The following is a 20,570-nucleotide window of genomic DNA, read 5'->3' on the forward strand; positions in this document are numbered from 1 at the left end:
TACTATTAAAAAAAAATAAAAATAAAAAATAGCACGGTAACAAAAGTGCATGCACTTTATTTTATTTTCGGTTTCCGACAATAGATTTGGATTTGTTGTTTGTGCGAACGTTTCAACACTGGTAACAAAACAGTTAAACACTACTATAGCTTAAAAACAAAACAGGAAACCTTTTTATAAATTTGTAAAAGAAAACTAATTCTCACTCCAGTTTCATTGTAAAAGTTGGACCGTATTGAAATGATATTATTTAGAAACAAGAGGGCATTTTGTAACTATTGCGTACTTTTACCTAACAATTGAATAAAAAGATACCGTAAAAATTGAATTTAAATTTGAAAATCCCATTAAAAAAATAGAACGGTTCATATTCTGCATAACAAAGGTTGTTTTGCATTATAAAAAAGAAAAAGAACAAGTTATACGTAAAAGAATAAAAGTAAACAATGAAAACATTACTCTTTCACATGTTATTGTTAGATTTTTTTTACGAAATCCGAAGTAATGAGGTGATCGTTAATCAACTTTATCGATCTTTGTTGAATGTCAATAACTTAATCATTTCCAGGAATCCAAAAAGAGGTAACTTTTGTTTTATTACAAAAATAAAACAAGAGTAATTTAAACAAAAACAAAAAAACCCTAACAACTTTTATGATTTAGAAAGTACGATTATATTTATAAACAATCATGTTTACTTTCTGTATATAAACATTTAAGAGAGAGAGAAAAAAGGAACACTTAAGAATGGTGACTTTTGTTTTTTTTCTTTTTGTTCCAAAAAGGAAATAAGGAGAAACAGTGGCGCGTATAGAGAGAAATGGCGGGATTCAAATATTTCGTTAGTTTATTTTGAATTTTAAGAAGTTGTCATAAGAGATTAAACAACACTTGTGTAAGGTCATTAATAAAAGATTTAAAAAATAATAGTTTATTTACTTAAAATAAATAAAATATGAATTACTTACGAGGTTGTTTTCTTCTAAAGATACGGCGTACTTTCTAAGTTCCAATATTAATGTAAGTTTATTTAAAAACTTGTATCAACAATGGTTAGCTTCCGGCTGTGCTAACGCATGCGCATAACTACTTGATTTCAACTTCCGCATTTTTGTCAAATTTGTCTTTCTTACCTTCCTTCTTCCTAGGTCCGTAATATTTTACGCCCCCTTTTAAGTTATTTTAGATGTTTTTAATTTTGTATTTCTAATATTCTCGCCTAAATATAATGAATGACAATTAGATTAACATGACTAAATTAAAAAAAATGAGCCTTTTTTGTTGTTGCTCTTTTTCCTTTGTTTATTTACACTGCAGAAACGTTAAACGTGATGTCAGTTTGCCACGACCACCGAGATATAAGTAGCCGTCGTGCTCCTGCTTATTTGCCTTCACTCCTCCCTAGGAAGTATAATAACTGGGAGAATAACATCTTGAGACGAGTAAACTGAACAGAACCATTCTTCACTTCACTTAAAGGTTGTTGAGGTTCCCCAGCAAACGTTTAAGGCCGTGGCTAGAGTAGAATGCGAAGAAGAAGAAAAAAATTCGTATTAAGGTATTAAAATGATGTAGGGGCAAAAATGGCCGAATAAAGATGGGGGGGGGGACATAGTTTTGAAAGCCGATTTATCATATTTTTTGTAGGTTTCTGACTACTTTTTTTTTTTTTTTTTATTGTATTTGAAAGATTAAAGACTAAAGTTAATTTCCCAATTGAAAAAAAATATTTGTACACGCGAAAAAAAAGTTATGAAAATGTTTTCATGACCAAATGTTTTCATGACGCTTCATGACCAATTCCGCTAAGTTTTGAAAGTTAAATAAATTCATTGTAAAAAATCTTTTGAAAGATAAATGGATTATTTTCTGCAAACATGTAAACTAGATGGCACCGATATAAACAGTAACTCAATAACCAAAAAAGTTCTTCAAGCTGACAACCCATCTTGGCATTATGCCATTGAAAATGACAACAACAAAGGTGGGCGCAAAGAGAGATAATATCCCCCCCCCCAAAAAAAAACACGACTTACTTATGCCAGATGGAAAATCCCATAACTATCACTGCACAGTGCACTGCGTGCTGCTGAGTCTTGTTGAATGCTGCTGCTCTAGGTGTGTCAGAATTTTGGGGGGAATTTTTGACACCCTTAACACAAAACTGGGAATAATAATAATAATAATAATAATAATAATAAACTCGTAATTTCTCTTTTCAAAGTGAGTTAATTTCTTTATGGAATATACTTCCAAAATAAACTATTAAAGTTTTTTTTTTTTTTTTAAATAATAGAAATATTATTTTTTTATTTAAAAAAAAGTGTTTACAAAGTGCATGCGCGCGCTCATGCAGCCTTTTTTTTCTACGTAATGAAAGGAATTGAATTTTACGAGTTAAATTTTTTTTGCAAGTTAAAAATCTATCAAAATTTTTCTATTGGTTCCATTTTTTACGATATTTGCAGGTTTAATGTAAAATTTGATGCTCTTTCCAATAAACCGAATACAATATTCTAGACAAGTGTTTGTTTTTTTTTAATTCCCCCCTCCCATTTTGAAATGTCCATTAAAATGAAAATAATCAATTTTCTCACCTAAGGTTTATATATCACAAATTGAAGATAAAAGATCAATAAATAAAATAATCTAATTAAAAAAAAAAAAAAAGAATAGTTTGGTGCACATTTACCTGTAAAGTTAAAAGTTTAAAACATTTCTTTTTTTTAAAAAAACACGTTGATTTCTTTTTTTTAAGTGGAACCACATAATTTGAAAATATTGTCCAGTAAATATTGGACACTTATAATATTTTTTTCTATTTCATTCAATGTTTTTTGTTTTGTTTTTAGATATAAAAAAAATCATTGCATAAAGAAGAAATAAAATATTTTAAAAACTCTCGTATTTCTTTAAGATAATAAAAAAAATGGAAAATTTGTCAAGAGTTTTGTTTTTAAAAGTAAACTTAATTATGAGTTAAATGTGATCATTTTTCAAGTACGGTGACCAACATTGATTAACTTTGTTGTTGACAGCAAACATGTCAAAAATAATTAATTAGGTCTCCGTATTTGTCAACTGGAAGAAAGGGAGACAAATCTGCTCTGTGAATATCTGAGCTTAGAATTTAAAATCACGGTCTTTTCGAATGCTTGCTTAAAAAATTCTTTTATTTAAAAAGTAGGGTTGCGGAGTCGGAGTCGGAAGGAGTCAAAGGTTTTAGCTGGAGTCAGAGTCAAATTTCTAAAAGTACTAGGAGTCGGAGTCAGAATTTTTTTTATCTGACTCCGACTCCTTAAGTCCAATTTATTTATTTGTTTTCCATGGTTTTCCTATTTGGTTTTACTAGTTTTTTCTTTTTGTTTTATGACATTTTTACCCCAAATAAGGTACATTGCCACTTTGATGTGCTGGGCTACTATCAGGGACCTAAGTTGCAGGGGTACTATGTAGGGAGTTTAGCAGCAAGATGTCTCTCCACATTATGCTTGAACTTCTGCATGTCAGTACAGTTGGGGAAGCAAGAACCCGGAAGAGAATTCCAAAGTCTAACAGTTCTGGAGAAGAAACTATTAGAGTAGAAGGCTTTCTTACATCTAAGGATCTCTACTGTGTAGGGGGTGGGACTTTGCTGCTTGTTGAGTTTGTCGGGGTATTTTCATCGAGGAGGTACAAGGGTTTGTAGTTCGTCAGAGCGTCCACCATTAAAATACTTGCAAACAGGCAGAGGGATGCTACATTTCATCGATGGGACAGGGGCTGAAGCTTACATGAAAGTTTTGACCTGGTCCAGGAGCAAGAGACTAGTAGCAGATGCACCAGCCCAAATTTGACAGCAGTACTCAATACATGGGCGAATGGTGGCACAGATACAGGATACTTTCAGGCGTAAGTAACTTTCTAGCATGGTAAAGAGAGCCCACCTTCTTTGCAGCAGCTTTGGCAATGATCCCGATGTATCTACTCCAACTCATGTTTCCTGTGAACATTAAGCCGACGAGTTTGAAGGAAGTACTTTCAGGTAATGTATCTTTAGCCATATCTATCAGTGGTTGGTAAGGTCTCAAGTAATTATTAAAGGAAGCAAGCTTTGTTTTGGCAGCATTAAACGTTACCATCCATTTTTGACTCCGTTCCACTACAGACTGAAGGTCTTCTTCTAGGGTTTCTGCGATTATCTTAGATATGTGCTCAGTAGTTTTCTCCACATGCCTGCTATAGAGCGTGGTGTTATCAGCAAATATACCCATCTCAGAGACAATTTCATCAGGTAAGTCATTTATGAATATCAGAAATAAAAAGTACCAAGGATCGATCTCTGAGGTACACCCGCATTTATATCATATTGTTTGGACGTACGCCTATCGAGGACAACCTGGATTCTTCTCTCATTTAAGAAGGATTTAATTATGTTAAATATTCGTCCAGTAATACTATAGGATTTATTTTCATGAGAAGACTATCATGCTATCCCTTGTCAAAATCCTTAGATATATATAGGGCTACTGCCCTCCCTTCCTCTGCCTTATCCAGTGCTTGGTATATACGTTCAGGGATTAGTTACAAGATCTGAAGTGGAATGGGCTTGTCTAAATTTATATTGAGTGTCAGACAGAAGTTTAGCAGCTGTAAAGTGATGGACTTAGAGCTTGATTAATTATGGACTCAAATATTTTGGTGAAAGGAGGGAGTAGGCTAATTGGATGAGAATTTAATGGGTCAGTTCTTTCGCCAGATTTTTTGTAAACTGGTACCATAGAAGCAGTTTTCCAGCAGTCAGGAAAGTAAGATTTGTTAAGGCATTTGTTAAAGAGTTTAGAGAGAACGGGAACAATCTCAGTGGAGCATTTTTTCAATAGTACAGCCGAGATGAGATCAGGTCCACATGCTTTTAGGGTGTCTAGGCTTTTTATGATGTTATGTACTTGGGAAGGGGTGATTTTCAGATCATTTTGTGTGGTTTCTGTCCACAGAGGAAAATCAGGGAGGGAATGGTTTGCTGGGTCCAAGGTAGAGTTTGAGGCAAACTAATGAGCAAGCATGTTAGCTTTCTCAGTTGCTGTGCAAACAACCTCATGATTGTTGGATAGTGGGGGTATTGTTGATTGCCCATTATTTACTACACTATTGTAGATTTTCCAGAAATCATGAGTTCCTAATTTCTGCGCTTCAATGCATTCCCTGGTGGTTTCAGTATATTCATTCTTAGCTGTCGCTACTTCTTTCTTACAATTACTTCTAGCTTCTATAAACTTTTGTCTGTTTGTACAGGACTTATGCTGAATAAATCTATGGTATGCATGTTGCCTCTGAGCAATGGCAAGTAGAAGTAAACTAATGGGGAAAGTGGGGTTTGCTATAAACTCCCGTGTAGGAACATTGCTGCTTTGAACCATTCAGTAGTCTCATTTATGCACTGTTCTGCATGGAGAGAAAAGATATTTCCCCATGGGGCATCTCTGATGTGATCTCTAATGGTATCCCAGTCAGCCTTATTCTAGTACTTTGTTGTTTTGAGCAATGGCTCTTCAACTTGGGGTCAAGAGTTTAGAGTGATGTCTATCATTATCACAGCAAGATCAGCATTCCCGAGTGGGCAATGAGTATTTGTTACACACTCCTCAGGAACTGTTGTTAGAAATAGATATAGAAGTGAGGTTTGCTGGACCTGATGATCTGGGAGACAGGTTGGGAATGTTACTGTCTGTGCCAAGGATATAGAAAAGTTATGGATGATGCTACCAGCTGTGTTAGTGTAGTTAGAGAAGCCAAGCCAATTTCTGTGGTGAGCGTTAAAGTCATGAAATACATGTATTTGGGCGCTAGTGTCAAGGGAGAGTACTACAACTATGCCGGCTAAGACATGATTATAGTACAGTGCTGGGTTGATGGAGAGCGATAAAGAAAATACAGGTAGCTAACGTTATGTTGTAAAGTTTGTTGAAAGCATATGAAGGCCTGGTCACCTGATTCTAGTTTAGATTCCCTAGACATAGAGAAGGTGTGACGAATATAGACTCCAAATCCGTATGTGTCTGTCAGAGTTTTACGACAAAGTGGAAGATAACCAGACATGTTAAAGTGGTTAGATGGGATGGAGGAGTGCAAGTTAGTTTCATTTAGTGCTAAGATATCTGGGGAGTTTGCTAGGAGAAACGATTCAACATCATCTAAGTTAGCTTTAAGTCCACGGATATTTGTAAATGCAAGCCTCAAGGGAGGCAGGGAATTCTGTAAGTGTGTGTCTGGTTTGAACGTTTTTTTTTGGATTGAGCTGTTTTTATTTTATTTTGTAGTTTCAGATCTAGGGTGAGGTGCTATGCAAAATGGATGTGCATAGCCACCACCATGCAACACAAGTAGACCATGAGCCGATTCCTTATCTACAGGAATGTGGCGTCAAGAATGTTCACCAGAGATGAGTGCATGACCCCTTTCCCTGCGCGACATTGCACTACAAACATCCTGACATTATACAACTGATGATAGAGCAGCCGCTCTAAGTGCTACCAAAGTGTTAGGGCTCCTGTACTCTAAGTTGGAAACAGCAACCAGCAACTGTCAAACCAGTACCCTCAAACCTGTCCGACAGCAGTCCAATCATGTTAGCATATATGGTGAACAAACACCCACAAGATGCCCAGCTATAAGGGAAGGGAATGAGGCAAATGTGGGGAATGGCATCCATTGCCCTAGTCAGGAAACAAGGCTAAGTACTGGACGTCTCTAATGAGTCCTTGCGGCCGCACCTCTGCTCCTGGCTAATAAGCAAAGAAGGAGTATGAAAGCCGGGCGATAGGCTGAGCCTATCTACTCCTTAAGCAGTTTAGGTTTGCAAACCGGTGACTTGATCAAGTCACCAGCTCTAGGGAGGTTGTCGTCAAGGACTGAGTAGGCCTCCCTCCCCCATTTGGTGCCAAGACGTATGAGGTCAGTGGCACAGGTTTACAAATCAGAGTTTTTCTTCTCCTAGATGAATGACCTGACCAGATCTACGAGTCCATCATCGCCATTGTGTTTCAAAGCCAGGTATTTCTATGCCCTTGAAGTGATAGTTTGGATTAATAGTTAGTATCAAAGAATTAGTATCTGCTTTGAAATTACACCCCTCAGAATAGGATTAAAATTGGAAGATGTGGTTACGTTTTTAAAGGAGCTATCTGTGTGTATGTGGTGTAGATTTAAGGTTAATATCTACTAGGGTTAAGAAAAGATCAAATATGGTTTGTGGATTAGTGACTAATTGGAAATTACAGTATAAGGGTTAGGGTGCATTTCGAAATGTGCATTAAGTGTTAGCTTTCATGTAAAGATAATCACCAGTACTTTATCCCATCTAAGTGAAAGAAAGATATAGTTCCTAGTTAATATAGATCACTTATAATCTGGGCACAAACTGTGGCTATTAGTTATCTATTTTATAGATATTCTATAGAGTATAAATATAGGTTAAGAAAATGCATCCCTTAGCAATAGAAATCTATAGATGTTTAGTATTTATCGATTTTTAAAGGGTCAGTCTACTAAAGTTTAGGATCAGAAGCTAAACCCCCTCCCAAGGTACGTGCAAAGTAAGTGATTTTATATCAGCTTGGGGAGAAGAGCAATTGTTTTTTTTTGTCCAGTTGGAACAGGAGCGATGATATAATACAAGAATACAGCATTTATATATAGTAGCGTCCAAAACTAAGGGACAAAATTTTAAAACGTAATATTTGTTTTGAATCATTTGCAAAGGATAGAAAACGAATTATAACATTTATTTATTTTCAAAATAGGAACGTCCAAAAGTAAGGGACAAAATTGAGAAAAACAAATATTAGATTTGAAAATTTTTTCCTTTAGTTTTGGACGCTACTGTACAATATAGATATAAAGTAATTTGAGGAGGTTTAAGGAGTATAAGGGTTTTTAATGTTTATCATGCAAAACATACAGGCAGGTGCCTTGGAGGCAAAGTATTATTACTTCAAAGTAAACATTTAGAAATAACATAACAGTTATTTTAGTAACATGCATCAGTAACAATATACATGTGGCCAGTATAGGCCTTATATTTTAATCATTACACTTAGTCACAGAATGATAAATTATGATTTCCAAAAAGAGGGAAGCAGTATAAGTAAATAAGAGCAGAAAAACAGGTTTGGTGAATAAGCAATAACTTAATTGCTTCGTAAGCACAATTTAGCAGTTTTTGTATCGTTTTGCTTTTATTTTTGGAAATATATTTTGTACTGTAATGTAATGCTTCTACTTCAACAAGATATTTCGGTCTGTCGGATCACTTCAAATCTGGACAGCTGTTTTCGTTTTGGTTGTGATGTCACACAGGATCAATGAAAATTCTGTCTTTGAGTAGGATCACTGTGGATTACATCGGATAACAATCGGATTGTAATCTGATAGTTATCCAGTTCCTGAATCTATTAGAATTTGGCAATTGGATTAGTTTGGGATGAATCAGGAATTACAATCTTATCCACCACTGCCAAAAAACGGGCATAAATCAATAAGAAGCAACCCATGGCCCTATAGTCCTTTATAGCTTTTTCCTTCCTTCTTTTTTACATAGAAGTAACCACTACCAAGACCCAGAGGCCACTCGAGGATAAGGGTTAATGAGTGTACAGAAGTCAATGGGATAATATCGTAATAATCGATAGTAGTGGAAATTTGTAAAATTGGATTACTTAAGGGGAATTGCTCATCAAGAATTTGTTTAGGCTGAACTTGAATATGACCAAATTGTAGTCAGCTGAAAAGCAGGCAAATGGAAGAGCGTTCCACAGGCATGCAGTTCTTAGAGAGAAGCTTTGTTCATGGAACCTACGTTAAGGTTTAGGCATGGATAAAGAGTGTGGGGAATTATTTATAGTGGTTTCAGCTAGACAAGTGTTTTTTTGTGAAAGTTTGGCGAGGGAGGGGGGCATTGATTAGAGACCAGACGAGCATCTGCCATGAAAATAGTGATAAAACAGAGACAGGCTCGCAGTGTCTCCTCTGTGAGAAAGAGGTTGCGGGGAAAAGAAAAGGGTATCTCCCCCACTAGGCTACAAAGTCTATTTTGAACTCTGTCAAGGCAGGATAAAGTCTTTCTAGCAGCCCCTGCCCAGATGTGGCAACAGTACTCCATCTTTGGATGTACCTGGCTCTTATATAGGTAGAGAATTGCATCAGCAGTGATATATCTACCATTTTTCCAGTGACCTGGCAACGGATTTGATGTACGTGTTCCATCTCAGATCAGGAGTAAAGGTCAAGTCCAGAAGCTTATCAAAATGTGGAGCCTTCCCAAGACGAGAGCCATTCATTTCAATTGATGCCAAATAGGGGATCAGAGCTTGATGATGTAAAGAGAGAAGCTTGGTTTTAGAAGCATTAAAATTAACCAGCCACTTCTTTCCCCATTGCACCACATGCTCCAGATCAGAGGAGAGAGAATCAGAAAGGGACATTTACAGCCTTTGATGTGCTGCCATAGATGGTAGTGTCATCATCATAAATGTCTACAAATGATCTTAGGATATGATTTGGAAGATCATAGATGTAGATCAGGAAGAGAGTTGGGTCCAGGGTGGTCCTCTGAGAGACTCCAGAATTAATACTGTGAGCTTCTGATTTCTACCCATCAACCACTACTCTTATGAACCTATCAGAAAGAAATGATTTAATAATTGAGAAAACATTCTAGCTATACCATAGCTGGAGATCTTGTGAAGTAGGCCTTTATGCCATACCCTATAAAAGGTCTTTTCAATTACGCTATTGATTGGATCATGGAGCAGGCGCTGCCTGGATATCCTGGCGTCGTGGTGGGGTGTAACTTTCATCTCACCGATTTGGACTACGTGGACGATATTGCGGTTCTCGGGGAGAGCTACAGAGACATACAGACGGTGCTGAACCGAATCCAGGAGAAGGCAGCTGCCATCGGGATGAGAATCAACGCCAGCAAGACGAAGATTCTATCGGCTGGCATTCCCCAAGCAGAAAGGTCCTCCGTCACTCTCAACGGGGAAACCCTCGAGGAGACGGATAGCTTCAAATACCTGGGCTGCACGTTCATTGGTACCGGTCAAGGCATGAATGAGATTGAAGCGCGCATTAATGCCGCACGAGCTGCCTTTTGCCGACTCCAAAGGCGATTATGGTCACGGCCTGAAATACGTCTGAGGACAAAAATACGAATCTACCAGGCCCTCGTCCGCTCAATACTTTTGTATGGATGTGAGACCTGGCCCATACGGAAAGCGGATCTGCGACGTGTAGAAGTTTTCGACCACTACAATCTCCGCCGCATTCTCCATGTCCGTCCCTTGGATTTCGTCACCAACAAAGAAGTCCGGCGTCGCTGCAATCTCCAGGCAATTACTGACCTACTGCGGGCCCGACGCCTTCGATGGTTCGGCCATGCCTCTCGCTGTGATGCAGGGGTCTTTATCCACGAGGCTATCTCCCCACGTCCTCTACCCGGCTGGAAAAAACGTGTCGGTGGCCAGATAAGAACGTGGTTCGGGACTATCAAAGCCGATGCTGAGCTTATTTCGGGCCCGCTCATCTATGGCCTGTCGTGACTGGCTATTGCTCACTCGGGATCTTGCCTCCGATCGCCGGGCTTGGGCCGCAGCGGTACGAGATGTGCATCTTCATGAAGCCAACTCAACTCCTCCAGGGTGAATGTCGTTTCAAGTAAGCAAGTAATAAAAGGTCTTTTATATGTCAAGAGCAATTGCCCTAGAAAAGAAGGCTCCATTGAGAGATTCACTAATTCTATGAGATATAACCGTAAGCACATCTGCTGTAGATCTAGCAGAATGGAAACCATATTGCATGTTACTAAGAAGGTTTTTTTTTCCTGAGGTGGTTTACTATTTCTCCATTTAACATGGATTCCAACAACCTAGTCATGATGCACAGGAAACTTATTGGTCTGTAGTGAGAAGAAGTGCCTGATCACCTGAATTCTTAAATAAAGGGCATACTGATGAGGTTTTCCAGGGTGTTGAGAAGCAATTCTCCTTAAGACAATGCTTAAACAGTTTTGTAAGTAGGGGAACTTGTTCAGGTTGAAGCTTTTTCAGTACTATAATTGGAATGCCATCAGGGCCAGTTGCTTTACTGGAATCAAGGTTTTTGATTAGCTTAGCAACATCACACACAGATATTTGCATGTCGCATAGCGTGTTTTCTGATACAAGAGGAAATACTGGGGATTGACGGCCTTGGTCACATAGGGTATAGTTAGTTGCAAAGTTCTTAGCAAAAAGTTTGGCTTCGTCTTATGCTGACGAGATTATCTTGGATCCATTGATGATGGTTGGAATTGAGCACATGCTTCTGTTCAGGATTCTGTTTGCTATTTGCCAAAACTGGTGGGAACCAAGCCACTGCTCAGCTACTTTGGACTTAGCGAACTGAACATACAACTCTCTTGCATTATTTCTCACTCTTTTACGGTGGTTGCTGGCAGTCCTAGAATCAGCTTCAGTCTCAGCACAGCTTCCTGTTTTTCTTTGATTCTTTTTCCATAAAGGCAATACTATCTTTTAAAAAATTTCTTCTATGTATAATATGTGTCTTTACTACCCTCTTCTGATGAGAAGCGTTTGGCTTCGAAATACCATGGTCTAAAGAGGTTTCCTTATCCTGAAATATTGTAGCCACTTTTGAACTGATAGCATAATAAAATTTAACTGTAATTTTTTTTATCCTTTTGTTATCTTAACTTATTTTATAAAATTAGTTCGTATTTTTAAATGTATTTATAATGTATTTTTAACCATATTTACAAACTCCCAATCTTATCTGAATTGATTTTAACTGGCGAGACTACTCCTCATGTTATACAATAAAATACGATAATCAAATGTTGTTATAGGGACTTGCATTAAAAAAACAAGCTTTAAATCTATTTAAAATTTTAACCATACCTTAATCTGCCTTTAAAATCGATATTACTAAAAAATTAATTTATTTTATTGTATTATTTTATTCCATTGCTATATTCTGTGTTATCTCCCCCCTTGAAACTATTTTCCCAGATTTTTCTCGCATGTCATTTGTTTGTAATATATTAGTAATAGTTAGCAACATATGTATAGACACAATAGAAAAATTGGAAATACGCATCTCTTTTCTAGCATTCATCACCTTTGGTGAATGAGTTTGTATGTTTTAAATGATTAATACAGAAATCGAAAATTATACCATTCCAATTAAATAAACAAAGGAAATATTAAAATCAAAGCACACATTTGGCTCTTAAGGCCATTCTTCCCTCTTACTGCTTCCAAATAAACGCTAATCTTTGCACCTCAATTTCTTCCACATGGAGACACTGGTCTTTTAGCTAGACCAACATGGGTTGCTCGAAGAATACCAAGTTAAGTGCATCTTGTGTGGAACCTCTTTATGTTGATCTAGTCCCACCATTTCTTTTGTTTTCTTTGCTTTATATTCTCTTACATATTCAAATAATTATTATTCTATTATATTCTCTTACATACTCAAGTAATTATTATCCTATTATATTCTCTTACATATTCAAATAATTATTATCCTATTATATTCTCTTACATATTCAAATAATTATTATCCTATTATATTCTCTTACATATTCAAATAATTATTATCCTATTATATTCTCTTACATATTCAAATAATTATTATCCTATTATATTCTCTTACATATTCAAATAATTATTATCCTATTATATTCTCTTACATATTCAAATAATTATTATCCTATTATATTCTCTTACATATTCAAATAATTATTATCCTATTATATTCTCTTACATATTCAAATAATTATTATCCTATTATATTCTCTTACATATTCAAATAATTATTATCCTATTATATTCTCTTACATATTCAAGTAATTATTATCCTATTATATTCTCTTACATATTCAAATAATTATTATCCTATTCTCTTACATATTCAAATAATTATTATCCTATTCTCTTACATATTCAAGTAATTATTATCCTATTATATTCTCTTACATATTCAAGTAATTATTATCCTATTATATTCTCTTACATATTCAAGTAATCCTATTATATTTGTTGAAAGTCCGATAACTCTTGTATCTCTGTTACCTCCCTTTCCCTGTACATATCCCATAACCCCTTTTTTGTTCTTTCCCCTTAATAAAGAGTTCTTCTCATCAGTCAACACGTGTGTCTATTTTCCTCCTTTGAATTCCTGTTCATTTTTATCTCTATTCCACTAAAATGCACCACTCAACAGGTTATGAGCCCAGAAGAGATAATGGAAACAAATGGAGCAGATTATCTTTCAATGGAGATGAAGCCAAATATGAAATTTGGGAAGTAAAATTCTTAAGCCATTTATGTACGCTTGGTCTAAAAGATGCCATCTTAGGCGTAAACTCTACAAATGAACACGACGATGAAAGAAATGAGGAAGCGTATGCCGAACTGGTACAGGTTCTAGACGATAAAAGCTTATCCCTGATAATGAGAGAAGCTGCAGACAATGGAAGAAAAGCTCTAAAAATATTACGCGAACATTACGCAGGAAAAGGGAAGCCTAGAGTCATTTCTTTATACACCCAACTAACGTCTCTCAAAAAGAATAGCGATGAAAGTGTCACGGACTACGTTATAAGAACAGAAACCGTTCTAACAGCCCTCAGAAATGCCGGACAGACAGTGGACGATGCTTCAATCATCGCGATGATATTAAAGGGATTACCTAACCAGTTTGACTCATTTTCTATATATGTGACTCACAGCAACAAAGAACTAACATTCTCGGTATTTAAAACCGAGCTTCACAACTTTGAAGATACTCTGAAGCACAAAAACGAGTCTAGCAGCGACGACGTGATGAAACTAACTTCATCCTTTTCGAGAACTGCTGTAAGTAACAACGACCGCGATGAGCGAGACACTACATACTACATATGCGGCGGAAAAGGGCATATATCTACAGACTGTGCCAACAACAAACGAAAACTGTGGTGCAACTACTGCAAAGCTACCACTCATAAAAGAGAGTCTTGCCGCTACAAACGTAGGGACACTATGAAAAAGGCAGCGGACATTGAAGGAGAATATACATTCACATTCAAAATGGAGGACTACCACGTGCGGAAGACGACGTTACCCACGGGTTTGCTTGTTGACACTGGTGCCACTTCTCACATCATTAGAGATAAGAAGAAATTTAAAAATTTCGACCAAACATTCCAGCCAGAAAATCACTACATGGAGTTAGCGGGCAGAACAAAAACCAGCGGGTTGCATTAAAAAGAGGAGACGCAGAAATAAACTTAGTAGACGAAAATGGAAACTGCGTCACAGTTACTTTAAAAATGGTGTTATTGATACCTTCCTACCCACAAGACATTTTCTCCGTAAAAACTGCTACTAAAAACGGAGCAACAGTCATTTTTAAAGAAAATAAAAATCATATATAAATCATATAGAATATCTGCATGAATTTGATTGAAAGTAATCCCATAAGAAAACCGAAAAAAAAACTAATAGGGAATTAATTATAATTTCAGATGAAGGACCTTGGAAAACTCCAGCATTTCCTAGGAATAGACTTCGACATAACTCAAAGTCGTATACTGATGAGCCAGGAACGGTACGTCGCAAAAGTACTGGAAAGGTTCGATATGACCAATTGCAAACCCAGGACAACTCGATGTGAAGTAAAGTGTGATCTAACCGAAAATGACTCTGACCTCATCGACCCCAGAAAGTACCGTGAAGTCGTTGGCAGCCTAATCTATCTGATGATCTGTACCAGACCAGATATAAGCTATATCGTTGGCAAGTTGTCCCAACAATTATCAAATCCACATGAACAGCACTGGACGGCAGCCAAACATGTACTAAGGTACATAAAAGTATTATGCAACACCAACTATGCTATACAAAATCAAACGATCAACTCCAGTTATTCGCTATAGCGATGCCGATTGGACATCAAACCAATACGACAGACACAGTATATTTGGATACTGTTTCAGCTTAACAAAAGGTGGTCCACCCATTTCCTGGAAGTCGAAAAGACAACCCACAGTAGCGTTATCCACATGCGAAGCCGAATATGTGGCATTAGCAAAAACAACCCAAGAAGGTATGTACCTCACACAATTACTAAAAGAAATGGACTGGTATAAGGAATACACACCCATTAAAATATTCGAGGACAGTCAAAGCGCTATAGCACTTTCTAGAGACCCAGTGCATCGACAAAGATGCAAACACATAGAAATAAAATATCATTTCATCATGGACGCTTTGAACAACGGCAACATAAAAATTATCTATTGCCCCACAACAGACATCATGACCAAACCCCCAACCCGAGCAAAACTAGAAAAATTCAAACCAGTTTTATTCGGACTTTAAATTCGTCTTTTTGCCGATATGATGCTCTTATATATACGCATATTCTTTTTTTATAAACACCAAAAAAAAAAAAAAAATATGCTCACACTTGTAATATCCCTAACCCCTCATCCCTTGAATGAACTCTTTTGTTAACTATAAATGCTGCGTAATTAACGCTATTTGTGACTTGCTTTCTTTTGTGAATAAAACCTTTACAAAGGTATTCGGCTCTTCGTTTTTCACTACAATTTTATTCACAAAAGAAATGGACCGAGTACTTCATCCCGAACGATTCGACACCGAGTCTACAGCCTTCAATGCAGAAAAAAAGTACAAACACTGGAAACTCACGTTTATGAATTACTTACATACGGTTAACGGCACTGAAGAAACTGGAAACACCCAAACTGACTTCTATGCTTTGATAAATAGCATATCGGCTGATGTATACAAAATAATCAGTGACACAAGCGACTATGCATCTGCCATGAGAGCTCTGGACGCGGCATACATCAGGCCTACTAATATCGTTTACAACCGACACCAACTTATTACCATGAAATAACAACCAGCGCAAACAGTGGATTCTTTCAGGCTACAGTTGGAAAACCTCGCTAAGACATGCAAGGTCCAAGCCGTGAGTGCTGAAACAAATAAAAGCCAGTATATGCAGGAGGCTTTTATTAGTGGTATCTCCTCCTCCTCAATTCGGCAAAGACTTCTCGAGAAATCCTTGCTAACTTTTCGGGAAGCATACGAGATGGCAAGATCTCTTGAACAAGCAGAAAAACACTCTGCGTGTTACAACCAGGGGAGTGTGATTTCTGCGCCAATAATCACTTCAGGAGAAAATACGAGTCTGGCTGCAACACAAAAAAAAACAAGGCCGAAGGAAATTTGTTTTTTCTGCGGGAATTCTCGTCATCTGCATCGCCTTTGTCCAGCACGGGACTCGAACTGCAATAAGTGTTCGAAAAAAGGACACTGGGCCAAAGTCTGCAAATCTTCTGTGTCAGCGGTGTTAAATGAAGACACAGATTTCCCGAGTCTCGCATGTCTAGGAATGAAAAAAGACATTACTTTTACTAAGTGTAAAATAAATAGATTCACTGTCAATGCCATGATAGATTCTGGTAGTGTGGGGACTTTCATTAACGACAATATTGCAAAAAAAATGAACCTCGAAATTATTCCCAAACACAAAGAAATATCGTTAGCCGACCCTAAAATGAGTGCGAAAATTGTGGGAGAAACTAAAGTCGATATCTCTCTAAATAATAATGTACACTCTAACATAATAGTGGAGGTCATTAAAAATTTATTTGTCGACTTAATCATAGGAAAAGATATTCTCGGCAGATACAAGATGGTAACTTTCAAATTCGATGGACCGGAGGAAGAACTTATTATCGGAGCAGTCACCAAGAATACCTTTTTTCCATCCATGAACATTTCTCCTCCCCCATTATTTTCTCATCTCTCAACGAAAACAACACCAATCAGCACCAAGTCACGTCGCCACACAATTGCTGATAGCAAATTTATAAGAGCAGAGACTGCAAAATTGTTGGAGGAAAATGTTATAGAACCCTCAATTTCACCTTAGCGAGCGCAAGTTCCAGTAACATCGAATGAAAACCGAAAAAAAAAGAATGGTGATTGATTATAGCGACACAATCAACAGATTTACTGAATTAGATGCTTATCCGATACCAAGTATATCAAAGATTGTCGAGGAAATAGCCAGGTATAATGTTTTCACTACGCTTGATCTTAAATCAGCATACCATCAAATCCCCATCAGTAAGGAGGATCGTAAATTTACAGCATTCGAGGCGAATGGTAAATTATACCAGTTTACTCGCCTGCCGTTCAGGGTTACTAATGGAGTAAGCGCCTTCCAAAGGACCATTGACGGCATTGTCAGCAAAGAGCAATTAGTAGATACTTTTGTCTATGTGGATAATGTTACTATCTGTGGAAAACCCCCAAAAGAGCATGACTATAATCTTCAAAGATTTTATGAGGTTGCTAAACAGTACAACTTTTTAATAAAAAAAAAAGCATCGTTTCAGTCTCAACGATAACATTACTTGGGTACACTATCAAAAACAACTAGATATCACCCGACCACGAACGTCTTAAACCTCTACTTGAGATGCCACCTCCTCTAAATCTAAAATCACGAAGACGGATTATTGGGATGTTCTCCTACTACAGCAAATTTATCCAGAATTTTTCAGAGAAAATATTAGCACTAAACCGCAATAGGGAATTCCCGTTATCTTTTGTGGCGTTGGACTCTTTCATAAGACTGAAAAACGACTTGAAAGATGCTATGCTGGTAACGGTTGATCCAGAAAAAGAATTTATAGTAGAAACAGATGCTAGTAACAACTGTATTGCAGCTACCCTTAATCAAGAGAATCGTCTGGTTGCATTCTATTCCAGAACACTAAGCCCTAGTGAAACGAAACATCATGCGGTAGAAAAAGAAGCAGCTGCTATTGTTGAAGCACTACGTAAGTGGTGACATTTTCTCCTTGGTAAACACTTTACTGTAATTACGGACCAAAAAAGTATTAGCTTCATGTTTGATAATATCAGGAAATCAAAAATCAAAAATGACAAAATATGAAAGTCCAATAACTCTTGTATCTCTATTACCTCCCTTTCCCTGTACATAATTATTATCCTATTATATTCTCTTACATATTCAAGTAATTATTATCCTATTATATTCTCTTACATATTCAAATAATTATCATTAATATCCTATTCATTTATTTTAAAACAAATAAGTTGCTAGAGCATATTGATTCTCTCATAGTACTTAAAAGATACAATTTCTTGTAAGCATAAACTGACCTTGTATGTCGCCATCAACCAAGACAATCCATCTACGAAGCAATTGCAACAGCTCTCTCCTACAGGGTTGAAAAATATGATATGGTGGACAAAAACCTGTCTGATGATGGTTAAGACTGACTTGGAACCTAACCTGGGTCTGCAAATCTTTGAAGTTTGCGATTGGAACAGCAATCACCCAATTATTAACTTAAAATTGTCAGGCATGGTCAGCCTTTATAAGAGATGCAGTGGTAAGGATGGATGGAGCCAGCTCAACCCACTTTGGGTGAATGCTGTTTCATGTACAAGTAATATCATTCTTAGTTTGTCAGCCATTATCATGCGACATTGACCGTAATTTGTTCAATTCACAATTTCTTGCTTATTGGGGGGGGGGGGATCATTTTTAAAATTATATATATATATATATATATATATATATATATATATATATATATACATATATATATTCTTGAAAAAGATTTCTACCTCAACAGTAAAATGATTTCTACCTCAACAAGATTTCTAAAAAGATTTCTACCTCAACAAGAAAATGTTTAACTGGAAAATTATTTTACTGAAAACTATTAATATTAAACTTTAAAAAGGAAGATACTAGAATTAAAAAAAATAATATTTTATTTACACTCAATCAGATGTGCCTTATGCACTAATGAAAATGTAATTGGCACTTTATTGCACTTTTTAAGATTTTAAATATTTATAAATTTTCACATTATAAAAATGATTATTATATTGATTATAATTTTTTGACAGAAGAAATAAAATTAATTGCATATTTTGTTGAATATTTTTCTGTTGAGGCAGAAATCTTTTTTCAAGAAAATACCTAACTTTTTCAAATTATATTTATCAACAACATTAATAACAACAAAAATAATAAAATGATATTTATTAATTGATAAAACATGCTTAGAATAACATGAAAAGTATCATCACCTAATGTAATATTTGTTTTATTATTCAATAATACAAGAAGTTTTTTCTTTTTTTTTTTGGTTTCGTAATAACACAAGATGTGTTATAAAATAAAGTAATTTTTAATAAATATATTGTTTCGTTTTTCGTGTCTTGATTCTGTGACTCCGTTCCGTTGCATTACATAATCAACCGTATCCACTCCGATAGTTTGATTTTTGCCGCACACTGATCTTAGACATTACTTTAAAAAATATACAAATTTATTTTCTTTTGGAGGGGGAGGCTATTTTTAAAACTATATCTACTTCAGTATTTTCTTTAAATTTCTATTTTTAATCGATTATTGAGATTCCCGAGACGTGATACTCTCATGTCGAACATTTTTGTTGTTCTAAAGTAACACTCGACACTACTTTTTTTAAAACTAAATAAACGTTTTAAAATATATTGAAACAAAGCTAGGTAGAAAATGAACGCTTAGAAAATCGATTTTATATATTTTAAAACAGCGGTAAACAAGTAAATATATATAAAAAAAAAAATATTATGGGGGTGCAGTCCCTTCAAGAACGGTCCTAAAATCTGTTTTCACTCGATATATATTCAATAATGGAGAGTTTTTGATAAAAAATGGACAAGTTTTCCTAAATTTTACGCTGTATCCAATTTATAATTAATTCTAAATATAATCTTCGTTAAGTTTAACTATTTAAATTTAATACGCCCAGTGAGTAAAACTTTGTTTCATCTGAAGGTAAATTTATTTATTCGTTATTATTATTAGCAGCAAAGTTTAGTATCTGTTCTGAGACTACACCACCTTTTCTGTCCTCATTTAGTGAAGAAGAAATCCTTCTTGCCTTGTTTTTCTTACTAAATAAACACTTTAAAATAAGTTAAACCACTAACAACTTAGCAAGCTAAGTAGAAAAATCGATCTTGCCTCTTTTAAAACAACAGTAAATAAGTATAAATATTTAAAAAAATAGTTTCGTTTTTGAACTGAATAAACGCTTTAAAATAAGTTGAACCACTAACAACTAAGCCAGCGAGGTAGAAAACGAACACTTTGAAAATCTATTTTACCTTTTTTAAAGCAACAGTAATTAACTAAAAATATTCTTAAAAAATATTAGGGGGGGGGGTAGTCTCTTTTAAAAACAATATCTCCTTCAAGAACGATCCTAAAATGTGCGTATGCATTTTTGGTACCATGCTATTTGTAAAGTGTTTTCATGTGCAATTTAAGTTTTCACGATATCTGTTTTTTTATTCAATTGTAATTTTTTATTCAATTGTAAGGTGGAAGCACAGAACAGATACAAAACACCCTCTCCTCTCCATGTTAAGAATGGCTTTCAAAATAATAAAATAATTATTTCAGCACGGTAC

The 20,570-nt window shown here is 35.8% G+C and overlaps 1 protein-coding gene across 6 annotated transcripts in view; it reads right to left on the reverse strand.

Moving 5' to 3' along the window:
* LOC145277805 (uncharacterized) overlaps positions 1–20,570 on the reverse strand; it is a 171,466-nt gene that overhangs the window by 120,074 nt on the left and 30,822 nt on the right. For 2 of the 6 annotated variants that reach the window (XM_080129665.1, XM_080129663.1), the window contains exon 1: positions 969–1,525. The exons of the other annotated variants lie outside the window; for them this stretch is intronic. The gene's annotated coding sequence lies outside the window, so the exon portion shown is untranslated. Of the gene's footprint in view, positions 1–968; positions 1,526–20,570 lie in introns of those variants that run through there. 6 annotated transcript variants of the gene reach the window in all.

Source organism: Euprymna scolopes, chromosome 6, assembly GCF_053919585.1.
Source record: "Euprymna scolopes isolate OS-2025 chromosome 6, ASM5391958v1, whole genome shotgun sequence".
In the NCBI taxonomy this organism is placed as follows: Eukaryota; Metazoa; Mollusca; class Cephalopoda; order Sepiida; family Sepiolidae; genus Euprymna; species Euprymna scolopes.